Here is a 23,157-nt window from a genome sequence, read left to right as displayed (position 1 = left end):
TTCTTTTGTATCTGACTACTCTTATGGTTATTTCTTATAGTAGAAAAATACTGAGTCCACAAACATAGCAGGACAGAGTTTAAATGTAAAGAGGATTTATCCAGGTGTGAGAACTGATGCTACAAAGAGCTGTAGAATAAGTCTGGGCCATCATGTCAGGGAAATGCTTCCTGACAGCTTTGCTCAGCTTCTCACCTTTGGGACACCACAGAACTGGCTTCCTTAGGGTCATTCTGCACTAGGGTGCCCTTCTAAGTGCAATAGAAATAATTTCTTCTGTATTGAGACCTGCTGGTGCAGCCCTGCTCCACTCAAGGATCACACTAGAGCATAATGGGCTGCAGCTGCTGAGGAGTGTGACAAAGAGCTTCAAATTATTACCTTCTCCTCAGATCATCAGGGAAAATGTTCACTCCTGACATTTCAGAGTCATGCCACTGGGAACCCTGCTTCTGAAAGGTAAAGAAGTTTGAGGGATTTTTCTTCTTTTTACAAATTGACATTTGTGAAGTAATGCTTTTGTCTACAAGCTTTTGTTGAGCTCAGCTTGAATGCTGAACCTTTCAATGACATGAGGTTGCTTTCCATTGCTTAAACACTTAAAACCTAGGTTTGGTGTGCCAACCTCAAGGCAAATTCATGCCATATGGGAATTGAGTCATAATGGTAAAAGCATTCCAGGTTTTGTCCAAATTTTAGCTGTGTCACATCTGTCTGAACCAGGGTCTTAGGAATAGGAATGAAAACTGAAGCAAGTAAAGCAGTGATTGCTGTACAGTACATTGCAAGTACAGATTTTTGCAGTGCTTCATCAATTCTCTGAGATAAGTGCCTTTTAAAATCTCACCTCTGTGAGATCTTTATTTGATTCTGTACCTTCTTTTGGTTGATGTCAAGTGAAATGGTACTGGGACTGTTTTGTTCTATTTTGCCATGTGCTACCTGTAAAATATGGAGACTGACCTAGGAAAAGAACCAAGTCATTGTATTTTTAGTCTTATCACTGACAGTTTTCTTGCTAAAAACTCCATGTGGATAATCCAACTTAGTATTATCAGAGCAAGGTTTTCAAACTAAAGTCTGACACATTAATTACACTTGATAAATGGTCTGGTCTGAATGTAAAATCTTCAACAATGATATCCAGCAACCCATGTACAAATAATGAGCACAGTCAGTTAAACTCTGGTTATAAAATGAGGGTTTCATGGTGTTTTCCCCAGCCTGGAGGTGTTTTTCTGAGCCTCAGTGCTGTCTAGATGCACAGATGTTCTTGAAGAAAACCTCTCTGATTCTGAAATTGGAGCTATTCTCTTCCATTCTCTCCCTTATGAACTTACTCTCCTATCTACCTAATGGATATTCATAGCTGCTTTTGTGCTTTCCTATTATCCCTTGATGTTTGTGTAAGTCTGATATTAGAAAGGCACAGGAACATACTGTAAGGGACAGTTTATAACTATATTAATTATGTTGTGAAAAGCAAAAAAAATGTAATTGCATAATGCCCATAGGATCAGAACTATCAGTGAATATACACTCTTTTTATTTTAAATAATATACAATTCTTATGAGTAGACACTTCATTTTGAGGGTTTGGTGGGGGTTTTTTTCCTGTTTTTCCCTTTTTATTTCTCCTTGAAGTCACACTTACTGTCTTGGCCTTTTTGTTCAGAGAAATAAAAAAGCAAATTTTTTTCCTTTCCTTTTATAGTTTGCTGTTCTTACTGTAGAAAAATCATATTCTTAATACACTTACTGCTGTAAAACACAAAGTGCTTATAGGGCAAATGTATCCTCTGCCAGTTAGATGGGATAATGTGCAATTGACCTTCCCTGGATTTTTCAATTGGCACTGAACACTAGAAGTACTTACAGTTATTCTTTCATTTTCTCTGCTTTGTGGTTACACTGTGTATTTTTTTTTTTTCCTGGTGATGCCATAAATTTAACAATGCTTTTACTGCATATTTTTTGTCCCAGTGTTCTGGCATCATCAAGTCCCAGGGATTCCCAGTGCTGGGTGTTTTCTGGATCACTGGAAAGCACATCCCTAAAAAAGTCTTTAATATTAAACAGTTTCTTAGTGAGAAGAGACTTTTGATCTGTCTTTAAAAAATCATGAGTGTCCTCTGGCATGAATTTTCTGCTGATCTGCTAATTCAGTAAATATTTTTAATGCATAAATACAAAGTCTGCCATTCTGTGGCAATATCCACAGGGGTAGCTCATAACTTCAAAGGTGGGCAGTGATACCTGAGACTTGAGAATTTGGAAAGTCTCTGGGGATGAAGTGAACAGTACAAAATGGCCATGGAAACCTGCTCTGCCTGAAAAGCCCCTCCATAAATAAATAAAAAAGCACCTTCTGCTGCTGGGGGCAGCAGGGCAATCTGTCATCAGTGTGAAGAAAAAAATCCATAGTGAAAACATGGGATTTGTTATTCCATTTTATGGAAAGCACCCACAATCTCAGGCAAGAATAGCAACCACCAACCATCCTAGAGGGAACAAAAGTTTGCATTGGGTAATTGGCTCCCAAAATTTCTCTTGGTGGCAGAGCTTGCAGGACACAGGAGGAGAGTGAGCTAAGTGCTCTCCTGCTTGGACCTGAGGATTTTTCCAGCCAGAAGCCTTGGAATGATCACTGGTGGATTTAAGGAGGAGCAGTTCTGCTCTCTGCTCTTGTTTTTGGTGGAAGATCAGCACACACACACTTGTTCTGCCTGTGTTTGTAGCATGAGTAACTCAGTAGTTACTCTTCTTAATGCTGCTTTACAACACACTTAAGCTGTGCACAGACACAGGGTACAGGGTGAGAAGATCTGATCCAGTCTGAAAATCCCCATCTTTTCATTGGTATGGCACTATCCTACCACACCAGTCATTTATCAGCCACATAAGAACTTAACCTGAATGACATCTGGAAATGGACTGGGCAGAAAATCCACTTTAATTCAATATATTCTCCAAAACTCCTCAACTTCTACTGTCAAGTGAGCCTTCTGAAAATTCTTATTCTGACTTTCATTGTGTTTTCTAGCAATTTTAAGCATTTATCTTAAACGCAATTTTTCCTCCACTTAGAGTTCTTTCAAAACCTTTGGGGTTGTTGACCCTCCCAGATGTTTTTCTCCAAACCTCTCACTTCCAGGTCTGCTCAGCTAACTGCAGAATCATAGCTTGGACCTATGAAAGGATCTCAGTCTGTTTGAATCCACAGAGAGGGACTGTATTTTTTCCTCAGTAAACTCAGCTCCAGAGAGAAAATCATTTTTCTGGCAAATCTATTTTGATCCCTGCTTAAGATCAAGAGGTGAAATTAAGAAGTGCAATTCATGGAGCAGTGTCCACCTGGAGGAGAGGGAAGGGTTCTTGCTTCTCATAAGAGGGAGATACAGCTGGGTGGTAGAAGGAGGCAAATTACTAAAAACTGCTTGGGGAAACCACGGGGCATTGTGGCCTGCTCAATGTGCAACCATTTTAAACTTTACATGAAAAAGAAATTAAAAATATATTCACTAATAAGGAAGGCTGAGAGCTGAGGTAAAACCAGAAGAGTTGTCAGGTATTTAAAAAAACCACAAACATAAGTCAGCACAGCATATCATCCCTGTGTTTTTCTTCCAGGTGCACTTCCTCCTGTTTATGATCCTTAGTTCTTTCCTGGGATAATCCTGATTTTTCTGCTTAATAATTTCCACAAATTACTTTTCACTCCTTCAGTCATGTCCTTTATTATTTTACACCTAGGTGTCCCCACCTTGCATTGCTAACCTGTATGATCCAAGAATGGTAAATGTGAATAAGCATGTTTTTATTTGTGATGAGTATGGGATATTCTGCAAAATGACAGCAATGTTTTATATTGACAAAGAATGAATTGTTTGTGGGGTCAGGCAGGTTGGTGATACCTGATCTAAGTATTGGAAATTGTATAATGTAATGGTTTGCTAAGTCGAATTTGGAGTTTTTCATCTTAGACACTGAAAAAATGAAGTTCTCTGTAATTCATTTGCACCATTTAGGTGCAAAGAGAATTTTCATTAAAAACAACCATTTATCTTGGTGGAGAGACTTCAATGGGAAACTTTCATCCTAATCATAGTGTTTTATTGAATGTTTAAAGAAAGAAATGCTTTTTGTTTTCAATTTAATTTCTCTGTGAATTATATGCATGGTCGAAAAGTAGCTGATGCAGGAACAAATGATGAGTGTCATCCCTTCCACTACATCAATTCTGACAGCTGGATGTGGGAGGAAGATGCATTGTCTGTTTTCCTTTCCTTGTTAGCTTCCTTTTATAAATAAGGAATGAGGAGCAGCCTTCCTTCTTTTGATGTATGTTATAAGACATTTCTGAAAGTGTGGGTTTTTGTCTCTTTATTGCCCTGCTGTAAGGGCGAAGTGACACTCAAAACTTCCAAGGCTAAACAAAACTAGGAGGCAAGAACACAGGCCACATGTATGCTAGTTTTTCTTTCATTTTGCTGGCAAACAACACATAAATACTTAACTACCCCTGCAGTAACTACAACATACTGTAGTTTACAGTGAAAAATAAGAGTCCCTCTCTCAGTGTACACTGCTATCAAAAGAACTTCTCCCCTATTTTTTACCAAGCCACAAAAATGTCTGTACAGTAGGAGTGAGATTTTCTGAGGCAGAAATTATACTGAAGTGCCTATCCTCCACCAAAACCCATCATGAATTGAAAATGTATGGCCTGTGCAGTGCTTTATGTACTCTAATAAAATGGCCTCTGGGTTTCACTAATGTAAGCAATAATTCAGGGATCTCTGCACAATAAATCAGCGTCTAAATTGAAAAGGGATTTTCCTAGAAAGGGGCTTTGACAATGCAGAAAACAAAGACTCTTCCCTCTAACTTGTGGCTATACAATCTCAAAATGTAAAATGATTTAGGTGAGGTGGTTGAGTTCATGGACAGGAGGGGATAGCTGGGGGGGTCAGGATCTGCTCCCAGGGAACAGAGACAGGACAAAAGGAAATGTCCTCTTGGACTTGGCAATCTTGGAGGACTTTTCCAACCAAAATACTTCCTATGAATATCAGTAAGTATGAACTCTTCTGCATCACTCCACGCTTAGAAAATATTCTTCAGCTTTCAGCTTCCACCTTCCCATGAAGTCTAAAGCAGAACTATCTTATTTGATCTAGAACCCAGCTGTAGCTGAAGAATCCATTGTGTTGCTTGGATTTCAGTCTCTGCTCCCAGGGCTGCACACCAGAAATGCTCTCAGGACAGAGAAGCTGCCTTAACCATCTGTGGTGTGTGTGCTAGAGCCTGCCTGTCTGTGTTGTCCCCTGGTGTTATGGCAATGACAGTGGGCCTGTCACAAAATGTCAATTAATTTTATAAACCTTTTCAGAACTGTACATGGAGAAGTGCAGAAGACAGGTCTTGAGTCTATCAAGTGAACAAAGCCAGCTGGAATGTTTTTTTATACTTTAAAAAGTAGTTTAATTCACTTTTCCCCATCTTGTCAGAAAGTTTTGGTAGTTGACTCTCAGCAAGAAAAGGAATGGAATGGCAGGTGGAGAGGACAGCAGGGCTTGCCCAGCAGTGAACAGGATGCCATGAAGTCAATTAGATTATCAAGTCAATTAAATCTCCCCCTGTAGCCTGAGCTGGCCAGCTCTGAGTGAGCAGAGGAAAGAGGCTTCTGAACCAGAACTGTCTCAAGAGATCAGAGAGTGACTGCAGGCACAATTTTAAGCCATTAATTTAATTGCTGGAGTGGAGAATCAATCTGAAATCCCCTCTGCTCAAGGGACAAGTGTTGATATCACTGAGTCCTTCAGAATATTTCTTTGGTCTGCTGTGGAGGGAATGTTTCTCTATTGAAGTCAAGTCATAGCCCAGTAGTTTGCCTTACCAAGTAAAGATATTGCAAATAACAATTGTTTTATCTTAAAAATTAAATATTGTCAACTAAAACCTTGATATTATCACTTGGCACTTCACCTATCCTTCCACTGCAAAGACAGAGGGATTGCATAACAAAGCCATTTATTGTTTGGGGCTCTTTATTTGAGAGTGCTGTAATGTAGAAGAAGGAGTATGGTTCTTCTCCAGGTGTAACTGCAGACAATAACAACTGCTGCAGAGTCACTATCAGCTCAAGTGTTCCTAGAAAAAAAGACACTAAAACAAAGATAGAGTTACAAAAAAAAAAAAAAAGTGAACATGACAACTTATGCCAATTATGAAAATTGATTGGTTTCTATATAAATTTTTTTTTTTCGTATTACCATTTCTTCTTGGCAGAAAAATTAAGAAGGCATTAACTTCTGCTTCCAGTTTTACCTTATCAATTTAATTCAATATTTGTGTCAGATTTGGAAATTATTTCTTTTTATAGAGAAAAATGTTTTATTTCTGGGTTAATTTAAACAATTCTTTTTATTTGCAATGCTTTATTCAAAGTGTTTCAGTTAAACTGAAAGAGGATTTCATGAGAGAAGGAAGAATATTTTTTGACTCATTTATTTGGCATGAGCTGATTTTTTTTACAGTATTTTCCTCTTATTTCTTTCGCCATTACTCATTTCTCATTCATCATTTTTCCTCTCTGTGCTCCCTCTCTCCCATTCCTTTATTAAAGGGTTATGAAGCTTTTCTTCCCCAAAAGCCTGGGAAAAAAATTGTCAGGTTGCTCTTGTCATCATCCCTCTGTGCCACACAGAGTAGTCATTTTCTATCCTCACAGATTTTTACACTTTTTGGGTTTCTCAGAACCCTCAGCCACGAGACTGCAGTAGCTCACTGCCACCACCTTGTGACACCAAACCTCTGTTCCCTAATCGAGCTGCTGTCCCTTTTGGTACCTAGCAGCAACATTTCAGCTGCAGCGTTTCTTGAAGAATGAATGTCTCACAAATAATGAATATTCAAAGCATCTGCTGGCTTTTGACAGATTCTGAGAATTATTTCCTTCAGCTTGAGCCCTCTTCATGCTTTACTTCCTTTTCCTTATGGTGTGGAAAAGGAGGACGGGAAAGAAAAAGTGGACAAAGCAGACTGAAATAAGCACTCAAAATCTCTTTTCGTTCAAGTCAGGCTTTTGATGATTTTTGTCCAGCAAGAAAAGAAACAAGGGGGGAAAAAAACATGGACAGGGGTTTTTGAAAGACGATTTCTCTGAGCGGTTTGAGACTGGGGAGAGAATAAACTAATCTAAATCCACCTATAAATTTCTAAATACCCTTTATTTTTGCTGTCACAGGCTGGTTTGCAGTTGCCAGCCCAGTGACAGCTCGTTATTTCAAGCCTTAGGGGTTTCTGGTGTTCTCTCGGCCTCCTCAGCCCTGCCAGGGAGCTGTGGTGGCAGGGGCATCTCCTTGCCTACCATGCCAACTAGGATCTGAGAGGAAAGCAGAATTCCATTATTTTTGGGAGGTATCCAGAAATGGGGTGGGGGATGGTCAGCAGGGCAGTGTTACCACCCTGAGGCCCCTGCCAGTCGTGCAGTGGGGGGGTGAAGATTTCCCCATCATTTTGCAAACAAGATCTGTTGTTGCCTGCTATGGAGAGGAGGAGAATTACAGTGACAAATGATGATGTTGTTGATTCCCTGGTAGGGACGTGGAAGCTTTATTACTCCACAGTCAAACAAACAACTTCCTTTGCATCTAATGAATGGAGGTTCAGCTCCAAGTCAAATAATTGCAAATACATTAAACCCTGTTTAATATATCAAAGCTGAAAGCCATTAAACTCCCCAAACACCATCAGTTCTTTCCTTGTGACCTTTGCTGCAGAGATTGCAAGAAGAAAAAATGATATGGAAAAAAAAAATTCATAATATCTTGGGTCATGATGCTTCATGAACTGTGAATATTCATAATGAAAACATAATTTCTGGGATTGATTTGGGACTGCGGCCTTATTTCACACCAAATTTCTAATGTAGGGTGCATGTATTTTTTTTTTAATTATTTTTATTTATTTGCTTGGGATAGGGGAAACTATCAGGGAATTCTCTCACCTGATCTGAGAAAGACTCATTGAGGAACAACTGTGTGGATACACCAAGTTTTCTACCATTTCTAGCACTGCTGTACCAATGCTATCATTGACGCAAGCATTTTCCCCAGAGACTAGTTAAAGAAAATATTAAAGTTTCAACACTGGTTCAAAGAAAATTTGGATCTATTATTTTGCTGCTTTCCTCATCCATGACTGCAATGGTTGGTTTTGCATCCATGGGTTTTCAGTGTAAATGAACAATTATATTTCATGCCTCAGGCAATTTGATTTCTCAACACCACATTAAATACTAAAGGCTGTTTTTCTGCATCAGATCCACAACATCTGTCAGCACTTGCCTAAAAATCTTTGCCTGCTGTGTAAGTCAGAGTGTTATCAGTCTGAGTTACCAGCAAGCTTAAATTTAGGATGTGGCTCTAACATTCCTGATTATACCTGCAATAAGGCAGGATAAATGGGTTTTATGAGAACAATCTATAAAGTTTCCCTGCTTCAAGGAAAAGAAGACATAATTAAGAGCAGATAAATACCAGTATTAGCAGTGTTTAAATGTCGTACCCTTACTCAGTGACACTTTGCGTCTTATCTCAAACAAGAATTTGGTTCCGTTGATATTTTAGAATCAATTGTTGTCCTCCACTTCCTTCTGTGAGATGAGTTTTAGTTGGTTTACAAGGAGCTGCTCAAGGTCTCATTGTACAATGAATTTAATCTAATATGATTCCCTAATCACCTACTCTAGGAAGGTGGATACAGAAAAGTGCATGTGTCCCTGAAAATATTATTCTTATAACCTGTGGTAGTTATCTGATGATTCTAGTGGAGGATTTGATAGCTGAGCATCTGAACAGGGGACAAGAGAGCTCTGATTTTGGTCACAAGAGGAACTGAGCTGTGTGGTTGACAGTTCCAACTTTTCACTCTCTTCCTGGCTCTGGAGCTGTGTTCTTTAGCATTTCATGTACTAATTGGCTGGGTAACCAGAGAGTAAAAACACTTCCTGATTGTCTGATGGTTTTCCAAACATTTCTCCAGTGTACACGGAGCAGAAATCCAAGGAATCAATGCTCTTTTCTTCCTGCCATTTCTGCCTGCTCTTCTTTGCCAATGCAGTGTCACTTTTGCATCAGTCCTTCCTCTGTGCTTCCTCTTAAAAGCCTTGATGTCAAAGGCTGTCAAGTTTCCTTCCAGCCTCGTGTTTGAATGCCCAGCTTGTCACTGGGATGAATGAGAAAGACTGAAAAATAGGAGAGAAACGCCGAGAAAAACTCTGATACTTGTGTGGGTATTATTTTCTTCCCAATTGATTCCTGCAGCAGCGGGTGCCAGGCATTTGTGTGACCATAAATCCCTCAGGACTGATGGTTAAGGAAAGCTTCTCCAGGCTTTGCATATTGTTAGTGTCACTTATGACTTCATGGGCACATGAGTTATTATTTCACAGATGCCAGTGTGATGGTTTTCCTTCCTTCAGATTTCTATCCTATAAAATAAAACTTGAATCCAATTACTTCCTGTTAATAAAAAGGTATTAGGCTGCTGGTTAAGATAAGGGATGGATTAAGTGAATCAGTTCCTCAGCTCCATTTTAGTAGAACTGAAATGCTTCCCACCTTTGCTTTTTGAGCTTTAGAGCTGTCCTCTGCTTCCAAAAGGAAAGAGAAATCCCTTGGGGGTCTGAGAAAACTCTACCTAAGGGACAAATAGAAAGTTAAGGAAGGAAGTCTGAACTCTGTATTTCTGAATTAGCTGGTTGTTCACTTCTGGACTGTAGCTAAGACTGAAAAACCCGTGCTTTTGGGAAAAAACCCAACAGGGACACCTGTGTTTTCTGGCTAGGATCAAAGATCAATATGCTCAAAAGCCTCTGAAGAGTTCCTTGGTCAAACATACTGCAACAATTTTTAATCCTCTTTGATCAGGAGAGAGGGCAAAGACGGGTCTTTTGGGGCATTTTTTGGACCCATCTTATTTCCTTTAAATGTTCCCCACAGTGAGCTGCTTGTTAAATGTCAGACTCAAAGTTGAGAAAAAGATATTTCCAGAAGCAAGGCGGGAGTTTGCTGGATGCAAATATTTCTATATAAATCAGATTTTCAAGGGTAGTGGTATTGATTCAGCCAGAAGCATTGCTAAGGGAATTAGTATCCAGTGACAACATCCAGTAAACCTGGCACTTGAAATACCAGGCACACGTAATGAAGTCACTTGAGAGCAATCTCCAAGGATAAATAGCTATAAAATGAATGGTGCTGGCTAGTAAATAAATGCGAGTGCGTTATGTTCCTGGTGAACAGATAAAGGCTTAAACTGTTTACAAACGACTCGCTGTAGACTCCTGTCCTGGTTCTCCATGGAAATAAATATCCTTATGAAGGAAAGAAATATCCTCATGAAGTATTCAGCCCATATTTGCAGGCTGATGGTGTTTGGATGAAGCAGATGAAAGGGATAATTACTAGAAAATAGTAATAAACATTTCTGAAATGTACGCAAGCTATAAACATTTCTGAAACTTGCCTATCATTCTGTGCTAGTCCTTCAGCTGCAGAAACTTGGGATACTTTTTGTTTCCCTCCTGAAACTCAGTCATGCAACTTAATTGATTCCAATCTAGGACTCTGGATGCCAGAAAACTGAGTGTTCATATTTACACCACTGCACTTCTCTGCAATTTCATTTTTTACCTTCCAACACAGAGATGCCCTCAGTTGTGAAGCGAGGTCTGCTCAGGAGTAGTTTGTAAGGAGAGGCTCTGTCACACCACTCTATGTAATTTCCCATATAATTTCCCATTTAATTTAGATGGAGCTGTCTGGAGACAAGAGAAAAATGAAGTAGCTCTACTTCCTCTCAGGCTTTCCAAGTGGGCCTTATTCCCAGCCTAAAAGCCTTCTGAAGTGACCCACTGAAACACAACAATCTCTCTTCTATTTTGTAAACATAAGAAAATGTTTACATAAGTTAAAAGAAAAATATAGCGTAAGTTATCCTGAGAAAAAAACTCAGGATAACTGGGAAGACCTTAGAAAAACTGCTAAAAAACCTAGCAGTGGTTGTCTTGATTTGTTCTTTTTGGTTTTTTTTCAGTAGTGTGGTGGTGAGAGGCTCCCTGTGCCCTATGAAACACAGTGACATAAGCCTTCCAAATAAATACAGCAAAGGACTGGAAAACAGGTTAATGCTGCCTAATTATTTTGGGGAATTTAGTGTCAGATGGACCTTCTGGTGTACTGAGTCCAGTTTACTTTTTGTGACAGGCTGGACACATTATCTGCTATGAAAACACATCTTCAGTCCAGCACATTTTTTCTCAGGATCTATCAGGACAGTGTTTCAGAGGAATACATTTCTTCTGTTAAAGATCTCCTTTCTCTTTTCTTATCTATGTTTATTTATATTTTCATTTCATTTATTTATATTTTCATTATCCAGTACCTTAAATCATTTTCTCCCTGCACAAATTGTTTTAAATAAGGCAAAACACTCTAAGCAGTGCCTGGTACTGCCTTTCCTTTATGTTTGTCCTAGGATTGCAATCCTAAAGCTTGAGTAAGAGTAACAGACACTGTATGGTTTACCCATATGATGCATGGAATGGTTCCATGTAGATAAAAACATGAGCAGTTTGGGATATTTTGCTACTATCACAAATGTAATTAATATCAGATGGTAATTTTTTCTTGATTCAAGCCTTTTACATAAAACCATTAATGCCTCTACCTGATTGTCCAACATAACAGATCATATATAACTTAACTTAGGTATGTATTTCTGAGCACTTTGTGTAATTACATCAGAAGATTTTATTGCCCCCTGTGAGATACAAAGCACAGAGGGGTTGGTTTATATTGATAAATGCCAGGACAAAAGCAGTTCCACTCAAGAGTTTGGATCCTTTAAGCATTTATGGAGTTTATGTGGTTGATGACACCACTCTTGTCATCTACACTGAAAATCCTGACCCTGCTTTCCTGGCTAGATACAGTCTGAGCTTGCAAATTCTGCTTAGATTTCAAGCAGGCAGGTAAATGAGCCCTTCTCATCCTTCCTACTCTAACTCCTTATGTGTTTGCAGCACATCTGGAAGCAGCTGGGCCTGAAAACAAGAATTTCTTTATGGATATTCTATTAACTGCCCCTTTGCTGCCATTCTGTCACTTCCTGCAAACCACTCTTCTGCCCTCTGCTCCACAGGAGGTGGATGGTGTTTGTTATCACCTTCTTTGGTGTTGGGTTGAACATTTTCCCCCAGATTGCCAGTGTTGACAGGCTGGGAAGCATCATCTACTGGGCAAAGAGTGTGGTTGCATTCTCAGACACCCAAGAGGTGGGAATGGAGTGGAAATTCCAGCACAGCACCCACACCTTACTGGTTATTTCAACATCTGTGGCCAAAGACAAGGGGGACAATAGATACCATGGATCCATTGTATATATTGTACATATTCCATAGTTCTCTGAGGTGTGCCAGGCTACTCAATGATTTACACAGCATTTCCTTTCCTCCTTCCTCCTTCCCTCCAGAACTCCTGGTTGGTTTGTGCCTTTCCCCTTTTGTTCCCCTCCGTGGTTTCCTTCATGTGCTGCCCACACCGAAGTGGATTACAGAAGTGAGGTCAGCAACGTTTTTGAACCTTACCCTGCCACTGCTTTGCCAGAGAGAAGAAATGCCATGTTTACCTTAGCCTTTCAAAAGAGTTTCAATAAAATGAAGCTTTCTGCAGTGATGTTACTCAGATATGTTCCATTGTTAGCTCATGGGCTGGCACCTGCAGTGCCAGGAGCAGTGAGTTCACAAGGTTTCATGGTTTGGCACGAGAGACATTTAGGGAAGTGATGCAAAGTGTGCCAGCTGTGGCCTTGCAATGCAGAAATGAAGCAGGAGGGAATAATTTAGTTTTCCTTCCTTCAAGGAAGAAAGATAATGAGCGGGGTGTCTTTGCTGGGGAAGGAAGGATGTTTCAATTTGGGCCTCAAGCATACCTGGGCCACCAGGAGAGGAAAAAGACTCCCAAAAGGAAGCCAGAAGGGGCAAAGATCCTATACTAAGTACTTTGAAATTGCATGCAGACCTTGGGAATTTTTTACTGACTGTAATTTGTGTTTTAATTTTATTTATTGCACTTTATGTGACACTGCACAATTCTCTGACTGTTTAACAAGGATAGGCAGCCAACTCAGCTCACTACTCACACATTTTTGTTCCCTAAACATAACTGTTTGCTTAGCAAAGTTTATTTTGCCAATTTCTGTTCTCCTTGTGGTGTTTAGCATTTATATAATGTTTCTTATAATGAAACAAATTATCGATACCATGCCAAAAGATTTTATTAAAATATCAGAAAACTGTAAGCAGTTTTTCAGAAAACTGCAAGCAGTTTATGTAAGTTAGATGGCACTCCAAGAACATAAATTACAAATCGCTGAGGCTTCTAATGAGCTTTTATATGGCAAGGGAATCAGCCTGCACCAATGCCATCCATAGAATTATTTAGGCACCATAATGCTTATAAAGATCAGTGGCTCCTTCCCCAGAGGAAGGTTTAATTGCACCAAATAGAAAATATTTTGTATATTCTGCATCACTAAAATAATGCTGGCAAGCAATAGAGTTGTCTATTCTAGCTGTTGAGATTCACTGTAGGCATATTTATTAGATATTTTATGGCAAAAGGCATCACGTTAGTGTGTTATCTCTTTGTGACAGATATTTAAATTGATGTCAACTTCTCAAACAATCTTCTCTGCAAAGAGGAAATGCAGATTTTCTATAAAATCAATTCTCTCTTGCAGCTGGAAGAATTTGGTCTGCGCATGATAGACACCCCTTTCTTTCTCTCCCAATTGCAAATCCTGGTGTCGCCATCCATTTCCTGCACACCTCTCTCCCTTTGAATTTAAATCGAGCCTGCTGTTTTCATGTAAGACTGTAAGCTACCCAAAAAAAGCAAACACACACAGTGTGTCTTAACAGTGTAAATATGTTGAACAAATGGAGTATGCTGGGATGAACATTCTTGAAGCAAATCTATTCTCAGCAGTTACTTCTTGCCTCTTAGCCTGTCACAGGCATTCCCAGGGCATTATCACAACAAATGATGCAAGTCTGAAATTCATCTGCAGGGTTAACAGCTCAGGAGGCAAACTTCTGGCAATTTCTCACTGTGTTTCTCCTCTGTGTGCAGAAGATTTTGCTAGGATTTTGCTGTGATAAATGCTGATAAACCTTAGACAGGTGTCAGAGGGAAAATGGGAAGGAGGGATTTTATGTTACGTGCTAAAACTGCATTTGTTCACAAAACAATTGGCTCCACGTATAATTAAAATTATTAAATATAAATCAGCTCAGGAGCTGTTTGATGCTCAGTGCTCACTTACTATTCAGTTTGAGCCTGGCAAAGAAGCATTGGTAGTCCCTGCACTCAACCACCATTCCCTGCATCCAGAGCTCCTCTGGTCATGCTAAAATGATGTGCCATTCCCTTTCCACTTGGCAGGGTTTCCCTGGCCTCCTTTCTTCCTTACATTTGTATCAGCAGTGACATCACTGCCAAACCTTGTGCACATTATCAGCAAGTTTGTCTTGTAGATTTGCTAATCATTGGCATTCAACTGTACAATTTAGGGGAAAAGGGAAAGGCTTGTAAGTGAGGGGCCAAATGTCTGTTGCTGTCAATTACTCAGACCTTGGGTTTCAACCTTGAAGTCTTCATAGCTGCCATCAGAAAAATGAACATTTCCAAAAACCTGCTTTTGTTAATAATTTGCTGTCAGTATTTGCATAAATAATTTGATATCTTAAGTGATTAAAGTGATGAGCATGGAAACACACATTTTCCATGAAACATTTTGGATTTTTATGGTTCAGGACGTTTCTTATTTTCATAAATATAATAATAAGGTACAGAGTCATTATCCCAAATAAGCCTCGAATATGAAACAGAATTTGCTGGAAGTTAGGCCTTTTTAAATAAATCTACAAAAATTAAAACTCTTTGTGGAACTTGTTTGTGAAATGGGGAAAAGCTGCGTGGGTGTAAAGAGATTTTGTTGGGATTTGTGTTTGCATTTTTATTAAAACAGCTGTGGGGTTTTTTTTCAAAGTAAAATACTCATGTGTTGAATACTCTTCTGAGATAAACATTGTTCTGCTAAAAAATTATCCTAACAGAAATATTTTAGAGTAGAAAAGAAATCTATGTAATATGGAATTCCCTTTGGCAAAAGCAGTCTGTTTTATATTGACTTTGATTCAGAGGCTAAACTACATTTAAATATTTTACAGCAATACTGCCTTTAAGTAGGTTATAAATAATTCACTCAATAACTGAACAGAGGTCTCTGTGGAGTGCAAAGTCTCTACATCCTAATGGGGAAATTTAATAGAGTAAAGCAAACTTCCAAGCTTTCAGTTTTTGGAAAACAGATTACAGGAGGTATGACATGCTGCTCTGTATAAGAGAAACAGAACTAAAAATAAAAGCACAGGGAGTGCTTAGACATTTTGTGTAATTATTTTTGAGGAGTCACGTTGCACAGTAGCATGGCCTGCAACATTTTGCTGCCACTTATTTCTTTAGAAAAAGCTGGGATTTTTATTTTCCTGCATGTTGTACATATACTTTAAGTTTCTCATTTTGAAATCTTAATAATCTTTCTACTATAAAATATGTATCTTGAGATAAAAATCCAGATTCTCAAATTCTAGAAATTAATCTAGCCATGCTGACTTATGAAGCCTTAAACAAAACCCAAATCCAAAAATGAGACAATCCCTACAGCCTCAGCATCTTCCCTTCCCCCATTTAACATTAAGAGAAGGTAAAATTACAAAATAATGCAAATGAAAGAACAACACCTCAGAAATAATTCCACAAAATACTCAGAGCTTTTTGTAACAACTAGAAGAGCCAGAAAGATACATGAGTGCCATATGATGTGCTCCTAACAATCATCACTTTCACATAAATACTCTTCAGTACATGGCAGGAAGGTAGAAATGCCATAACTCCAGTTATCCTTGGTTTCCATGTTTTGTTGCTATGCCAGTTATCTCTGTTCTAACTGTAGTGTAAATCTTTTGTGTGAAGACTACAGATCTGTACATAGCTGATAAAGTAAGAATGCTGGATGATATTGAAAGTCTTTTCCCAGTATTTACAAAGTTCTTGAGGCTGTTTCTATTTAAAAAAAAAGAAATTAAAAATGGAAATTAAATTAGTGTTAAAAGCAATTTTTAAACAAAATCATATGGTGTAATTGTGTAAAAATATATTGTCAGACAGTAATAAAATATAAACATTATTGCTATTATTTAAAGGCTGTTGAGGAATATGGAAAAATACCTGTGTGAGGAATATGGAAAATTACTTTTATTGTGGCCTTTGTCAGTTCTAAGGTAATTTAAAACATATCTCAGTTCTGCCTCTCTTTATGATATATCTCTGAGAGGAAGCAGCACAAAGCCAGTCTTGAGTAAATAAGAAAGCCAAAAGGTTGTGAAAAGTCACCAAATAAAACCAGTTTTAGAATGTCAAAGGCAAATGCCTTCAAACTTTTGGGTAACTCAGACTGTACCTGACTGGAAAATATGACCTGGGAGTAAGGATACCAGAGAAACAATTTAAAGTGTGTCCTCATGAGAACAGTAAAATAGAAAATGCTTGCTGATCTTTCCCTTCCCTTCCCTTCCCTTCCCTTCCCTTCCCTTCCCCTCTCCCCTCTCCCCTCTCTCCTCTCCCCTCTCCCCTCTCCCCTCTCCCCTCTCCCCTCTCCTCTCTCCCCTCTCCCCTCTCCCCTCTCCTCTTTTTATTTCTTTAAGTTTTTAGATTTTTTGGTTTTGTTTTTGGGTTTTTTAAAATTTATTTTTAAAAGCCAAGTTTTGTTAGATTCTAAGGAAATCCCAATTCAGGCCAAGGGGAGCTTCAGACATGGTTGATATGCTGAGTACACTGATATTTTCTGCCATGCAACCCTGCTCCCATTGCATCAATCAGAATCCTTAGGAAATATACAGTACAGAAATATTAAAACATAATGGGAAGAGTATTGGGAAGCTTGTGGGAGCCAGCCAGCCACCCACACAGAGCTGCTGATGTCCTTTTATTATCAGATCTGTGCCAGAATACAGCTTCTCCTCTTCTGGATTCATTTTCACATCATAAGCTTCTACTTGTGCCTAGGAACAAAAAAAAAAAAAAAAAAAAAGCACTGTTGGTATTTTGTAGGTTTATTTTTAACTATAATTTTGAAAAGTTAAAATTGTGAAAAAAAAAATAGGGCAAACTCCTTTTTGGCCTAAAAGAATGATTTTAACATGCCTTCAATGTTGTAACTGAAGAAGGAATATTTTAAATGGATGTTTTGAGTGTGTACAGTGTTTTTGACAGCACTCAATGGCACAGTGCTGCTATTTCCTCTGGCCTCATCTGTGAGGAGCTCTGAGGGAGGAGATTAAAGCACAAGAGCTTTTTGAAACTGCACGGAGCAGCCACCTAAACTGCAATGCATGGGGAAAGCTGGAGTACCCATGCAAAGAATGGCTAAAAACCACTGAAACCCTACAAAGCTGCTACAACGTCTGCCTTTTCACCCAATGTTTAAAAAGTACCTGTGAGTGCCAGTTTGGGGCAACAGGATACATTTTTTTTTTTCCCTAATTATTCACCTCCTGTCACAGTATTTACCTCTCTTTGAAAGGAGAGGGAAGAAATCCCAATTAAACTGCTTGCTGAGGAAGTCTTCATTGTGCACTGCAGTTGCAAATTGTACTAAGAAGTCTTCATGGATGTAAGTAAACACTTCTTTAAAGAGCTGGTTGTATCTGTCAGTCCAAGAAAACAGCAGACTCAGGATTTTATTGTTAATATTTGCAGTCCTGCAAAGAAATAATCCATTAAAGAGGGTACCTAAAGCACAGAGAGCAATTCCTGATATTTTCCTGTATATTCAGATTCTTACTACTAATCAATTTGCCTCTAGCCCTAGGAAAACTCTGTCCTCCTCAGTAAGAATACCTGTGGTCAAGTTATGTGTAAAATAGCAGGAAATACTCTTTTCCTCCTTATCTTTGCCCAAGCAGCAGAGTGAACAGCAGAAGATATATGAATATTTTCTCTTCATAGGGTATTTGTTTGGATTTTGTTCTTCTTCCTTCAGACTGCCTGCTCAGTCTATCACCTGTAGGAGACAACCATGGTTCCTTGTGAATTATTTCCCACCACCAGGCTTTCATGAAGAGGTCTGATTTTCAGCACACAGAACGGATTGTCTTTAACATTTACTCTGAGAAACTTGGGCAGCAGCTGTTCCATAAATGCCATAGTCTTTATTTCTGTCCTTATGGAAATGCAAGAACATTCATCTGACTGTGACATGCCAGCCATAAGACAGGAGGCTCCTGGGGAAAAGTGGAAAAGTGTAGCTTGGATCCTCTCCCTGCAAAAGTGCTCAAAGCAAAGGCTGTCAGGTGGATACTCAGGAGAGAAACATTTCTGGAGGAAAAGACACAAATCTCAGGATTCTACTTGTTTTCACACTGATCTTTTCCAGACTTGACAATTTTGAAACAATCTCCAGAGCAAACTAGACATTATGGCAAAATACCTCCACAGTATACTGGGTTGATTTGTCTTGCAAAATAGAAATTTATCTTTTGCACAATTAAAGACACATAAAAAGGTGAAGTTAAAGATGTGACTTTCTACAAAACCTCCTCTTGCTGATATTGTCACCTAGGTGAATTTTAAGTCTCTTTTTAAAAATCAAACAAGATTACAATCCTAACAACTAGCAACAATTTTCCCTTGTATTCTGAAGAGAAATGTTGGAAATGTCTTTGTAAAAGCTAAGTTAGAAATGAAGCTGCTTCTAACAGCAGACAATATTCTCTGTAATTTCACAAGGGTTTTGGGTGCATGTTGGCCAAGTTTATACTATTGCTTCTTTTTTCATTGTTGTAAATATTGCATTGAAGTTCCTTTTAAAATCCAGGCAAAGTCTATTAGCACACCCAGCTATGCCGTGAGGAGTGAGCTATGCAGTACAGGAGTTGAAAATGAGGACAAAATGTCATCTATCAAGAAAAGAAACTTTTGGAAAACTCTAGGAAAGGTTTCAGATCCTAGTGAAGCCATAAGGAATTGAGCTTATGCTGTCTCTCTGTATAATTACAGACAGGTAGAGTTGAAGACTTAAATTTCTGCCTAGATAAAGATAGCAATTATTTTTTTTTAGAAGCCAAATAGAAAAGTTCCTCTGCACCACAAGAAGCCAGATAAAACAAACCATCATTATATGAGATGGAGCAGAATCCAGCTGGTATTTAGGAATTTTAAAAGGAGATTTCTGGTTGGAAAAGATGAGGGCAATGCAGCTGCTACAACCAAAATAAAAAAAAGAAAATCTAGATCTTCTCTTTTCAAAGTCCCTATTATCTCTTTATATCTCTTTTCATGTCATATACATATCTCCAACTAAGCAAAAGCAGGAACAAAGGGAATTTATGGTCTTAACACCTTTGTAGTCCACTGCAAAGAGGTTAAGAAAAGCAAAAAGAATGTTAATTATTTCCCCTTCTTCTAGCTCTATTCTGAGACTGTTTTTGTGGGCTGTTGTAAAGCAAAAGAGGAAAAGGAGAATTTACTAAAGGTATTGCAAACTCTGTTGTCACTAAGATCTGCATCCTCCTGAGAGATTCTGGAAGATTTTGACACCAATATAGACGAGTAGAGATGAAACGCAAATGTTTTGGGGGAAACTATTATACAGAATTCAGGAAAGCTTTAGAAAAGAGTGAAAGAAACTTGAAAAGGAACATATAAACTGACACTGAGGTGTGCAGCTGGAAAGCTGCAAGAAGAAGGCGTTGGCTAGCAACTGCTTCTTTCCCTGGCGCAGAGAGTGCCCCTTGATTGCCATACTAATTAAGAGTCTCATTAGGCTTTCAGTTAGAAGGTTAAATTTCTTCTAAGCTGCATGTGGAATCCTATCCTTTCAGATTTGCCTAAAGATCTTCAGGATCATCAGCTGCCTTAAAGAAAATATTCTGGAACAAAAGAGACAGTGCTGGCCATCCCTTCTCCTGCACAGCTTTAAAGGCCACAACACACATTCTTATTATGCTTCTTTTTTTTACAGCTGCATGTACCTTGTCACTTTGGCTCTCTCACTAGCCCAGCTGGGTCATTTTTATCTGGAATCAAAAGAGGAGAAAGCTCGGTTTCACATTCCTTTTGAAGGCTATCAACAACACCCTGCAAATAGTGGCTAGGAGTTTTCCTTTCAAACCAAATGGACTACCTCATTCTTTCTTTTGATCATGCAGAAATCCTGAACCTGAACTGTATCAAGTGGAACTATTGGTCACAAAATGTGCCTGCTCAAGAAGCTGTTGTTATCTTCACATTTAACTCACATCCTCTAAAAAGCAACACACACCCTGGACTTATGCCCATGGACCATCACATTCCTTCATTCTTGCAGAGCCCAGCTTCAGAACTTGCTGTATCCATCTATTGCTCCCAGTCCACAGCTCCTAGAACAAAAAGTAAGCACTGGTCTTCACTTTGTCCCTGCAGCTTTTAAAGTGCAGCACACCCAGGAATGTGCACTCAGCTCTGGGGACCCTCATGCACTGTCAGAGTCCAGTTACAAAGCTCAGAACATTCAGCAGCTGGTCCCACAGGAGAAATTCTAGAAGAAAGAGGCAATGCTGGAATTCACTTTCCTTTTGCAGCCTTTTAAACTGCACAGCCAACAGTGAGACAATTCATCTTCCTTCACATGCAGAATGACACATCCCTTCCCTCTGTGAAAAATGTTTTTGTGATTTGTGTCAATAGGCAGTGGAATCAGCAATTGAAACTTTCTGACCAAATAGCCAAATAAAGCATTGAAATAGAAGAAGTAAAGAGATGAGGTAGCAAAACGACTGATGAATAGAATAGAATAGAATAGAATAGAATAGAATAGAATAGAATAGAATAGAATAGAATAGAATAGAATAGAATAGAGGAAGTTGTGGTAAAGCTAAAGGGATATTGCAACAGAGCGACTAAATGCTTATGTATAATTAAAATCTTGACACACTTGACAAAAATCACGTAGCAGACACCAGTAAGGCCTCCCTCCAGATGACCACACGAAGGACAGGAAGCCAATGACCACAGGAAAGATTATGAAATTGCTGATCCCAGCTTATTGATATTTGCTGATTTGGACTAACACAAGTACATTGGAAAATGCTTTTTATGCTTAAAAACAGTTTATATACTTTGCCAAACTTGTAAGTTGTGTGTGCTGTTAGTGGAGCAGTGACCTCCCCAGGCCACCCAGCGCTGCTTGCTTGCTTTCTTTAAAATAAAAGATATAGCAATAAAATTCGGTTTGGCTATCGAAATTTTGTATCACTTTTATGCGGGATTTTGTATCACTTCTATGCGGGATGCTCTATTTTACAGTGTAAAATAGAGCATCCACAACAGAATCCCTTCCCTGCCTGCTCTCACACGAATGGTGCCGGGACTGAAAAGCGCTCGGCTTTTTCCTGGGCACTGACATAAAAATGGACACACGATGGCGGTGTGGACTTGCCAAAGAACAAAACGCACCTCGCCTATCTAAAGTACCGAAAGCGCGGATCCAGGTGGAAATCGCCACCGCGCTCAAATCAACAGTCAGGACAAAAGGATTTCGCTGCTTTCCTGAGTACAAACCCTTGTTTGCCCCACACTCAAGCGGCAACACAAACTTCTTTGCACTAATACATTTTTTTCACTCTTGCAGAGCTCGGCTACAAAGTTGAAGCCATCTGGCAAAGGCAAAGCTCAGGTAAGCGGCAGCTGAGAATGTTGGTGCTGCCCTACAACTTCAGCTGCACCCAAAGAACTGCTCCTCACACTGCTCAATTTGGCGCATGGCTTCCACTTCTCAGAGGTGGCCTTCAGAAATTTTGGCAGTGCACTTATTTCTGACAAAGTCCTGCGCTCAGGATTGGTGAGCCGAGCAGGTAATGCCCAGTAACAGTGTTCTGGCACTTTTGTAGGGGCTCATTTCCCGGGTGCTGTTTATTCCGGAGGAGGTGGATCTACTTTCTTTTGACACGAGGTTCATAGTTCCTCTCTTTAGCAAAGAAACCAATTTTGGATCTGCAGATTGGGTAGTCTTGATGAAATGGAATGGCTTTTCCTAATAGGCAGCTCTGTCGGTGAGAGCTGTTGAACTGTCCCGGTGGGAATGCAAAAGCAGCTTGGCGAGCTTGGTGAGCTTTCTGTCCTGGTACCTTGTGTGAGCAGTCACTGGAGCCATTCCATTTGGATCCTGGCTCTGTAAGGCTGAAGGCTTATGATGCTTCATAGAGCTGAGAAGGAAAGTGCAGATAATAGTGTGATAGATTAGTAATGTGATTATTTACTCTCATAATTAAAAGACAATTATCATGTATATAAATAATGTTTTACCCCCCCCCCCTTGCATTGTTATCAGGGAACAGCCTGGGTTTGGGACATTTGGGAGGGTTGGCTAGCGACTATGCAAACACCTGACCTCCAATGAAGATTTAAGGAAGTGAACTCCACCACTGGACAGCAAAGGAATCAATGGACAGAGCTTTGAGAGGGACTAAAGGTTTAAAAGATAAAACCTCCATTGTGTGAGTGGGCACATGATGAGAAAGATCCTTTGCTCCTGGCTCTGTAATATTTTCTCTATTCAATCTTCTGTTATATTTTTGATAAGGTTCTAGTAAACTTTTCCAATTTTTTGGAAGTGACCAGCATTTCACACAGTAGAGTGTGTACTGGTAGGTCTTTGGATGCAATAGAATTTTGGAATTTGTAAGCAGCAAGAGCTTTCTCAGCTGGCACTTCTGTGAGCTGTGTTTTTGCCAGATGGTTTTGTGAAATAATTAATACTATATGGCTCTACACAGATAGTTACTATATGTATTATGTTATATTGATTAGCTGTGCTGTATTAACATTTCAATAGTATGGTAAGTGTAGTTTTGTAGTTAAAATGAAGCTTTAGTAGTTAAAATAGTAACTATGTATGTGTGTGTGGTTTGTTTTTTTTTTTTTTTTTAAGGAATGAGATACTCGTTTTGGGGTAACCATCACAGAACACCTAAATCTTCAGAGAATA

The sequence above is a fragment of the Lonchura striata genome, chromosome 1A (assembly GCF_050655825.1).
Source record: "Lonchura striata isolate lonStrDom1 chromosome 1A, ASM5065582v1, whole genome shotgun sequence".
In the NCBI taxonomy this organism is placed as follows: Eukaryota; Metazoa; Chordata; class Aves; order Passeriformes; family Estrildidae; genus Lonchura; species Lonchura striata.
The sequence above is the reverse complement of the archived record's forward strand: the minus strand, read 5'-3'. Positions refer to the sequence as shown.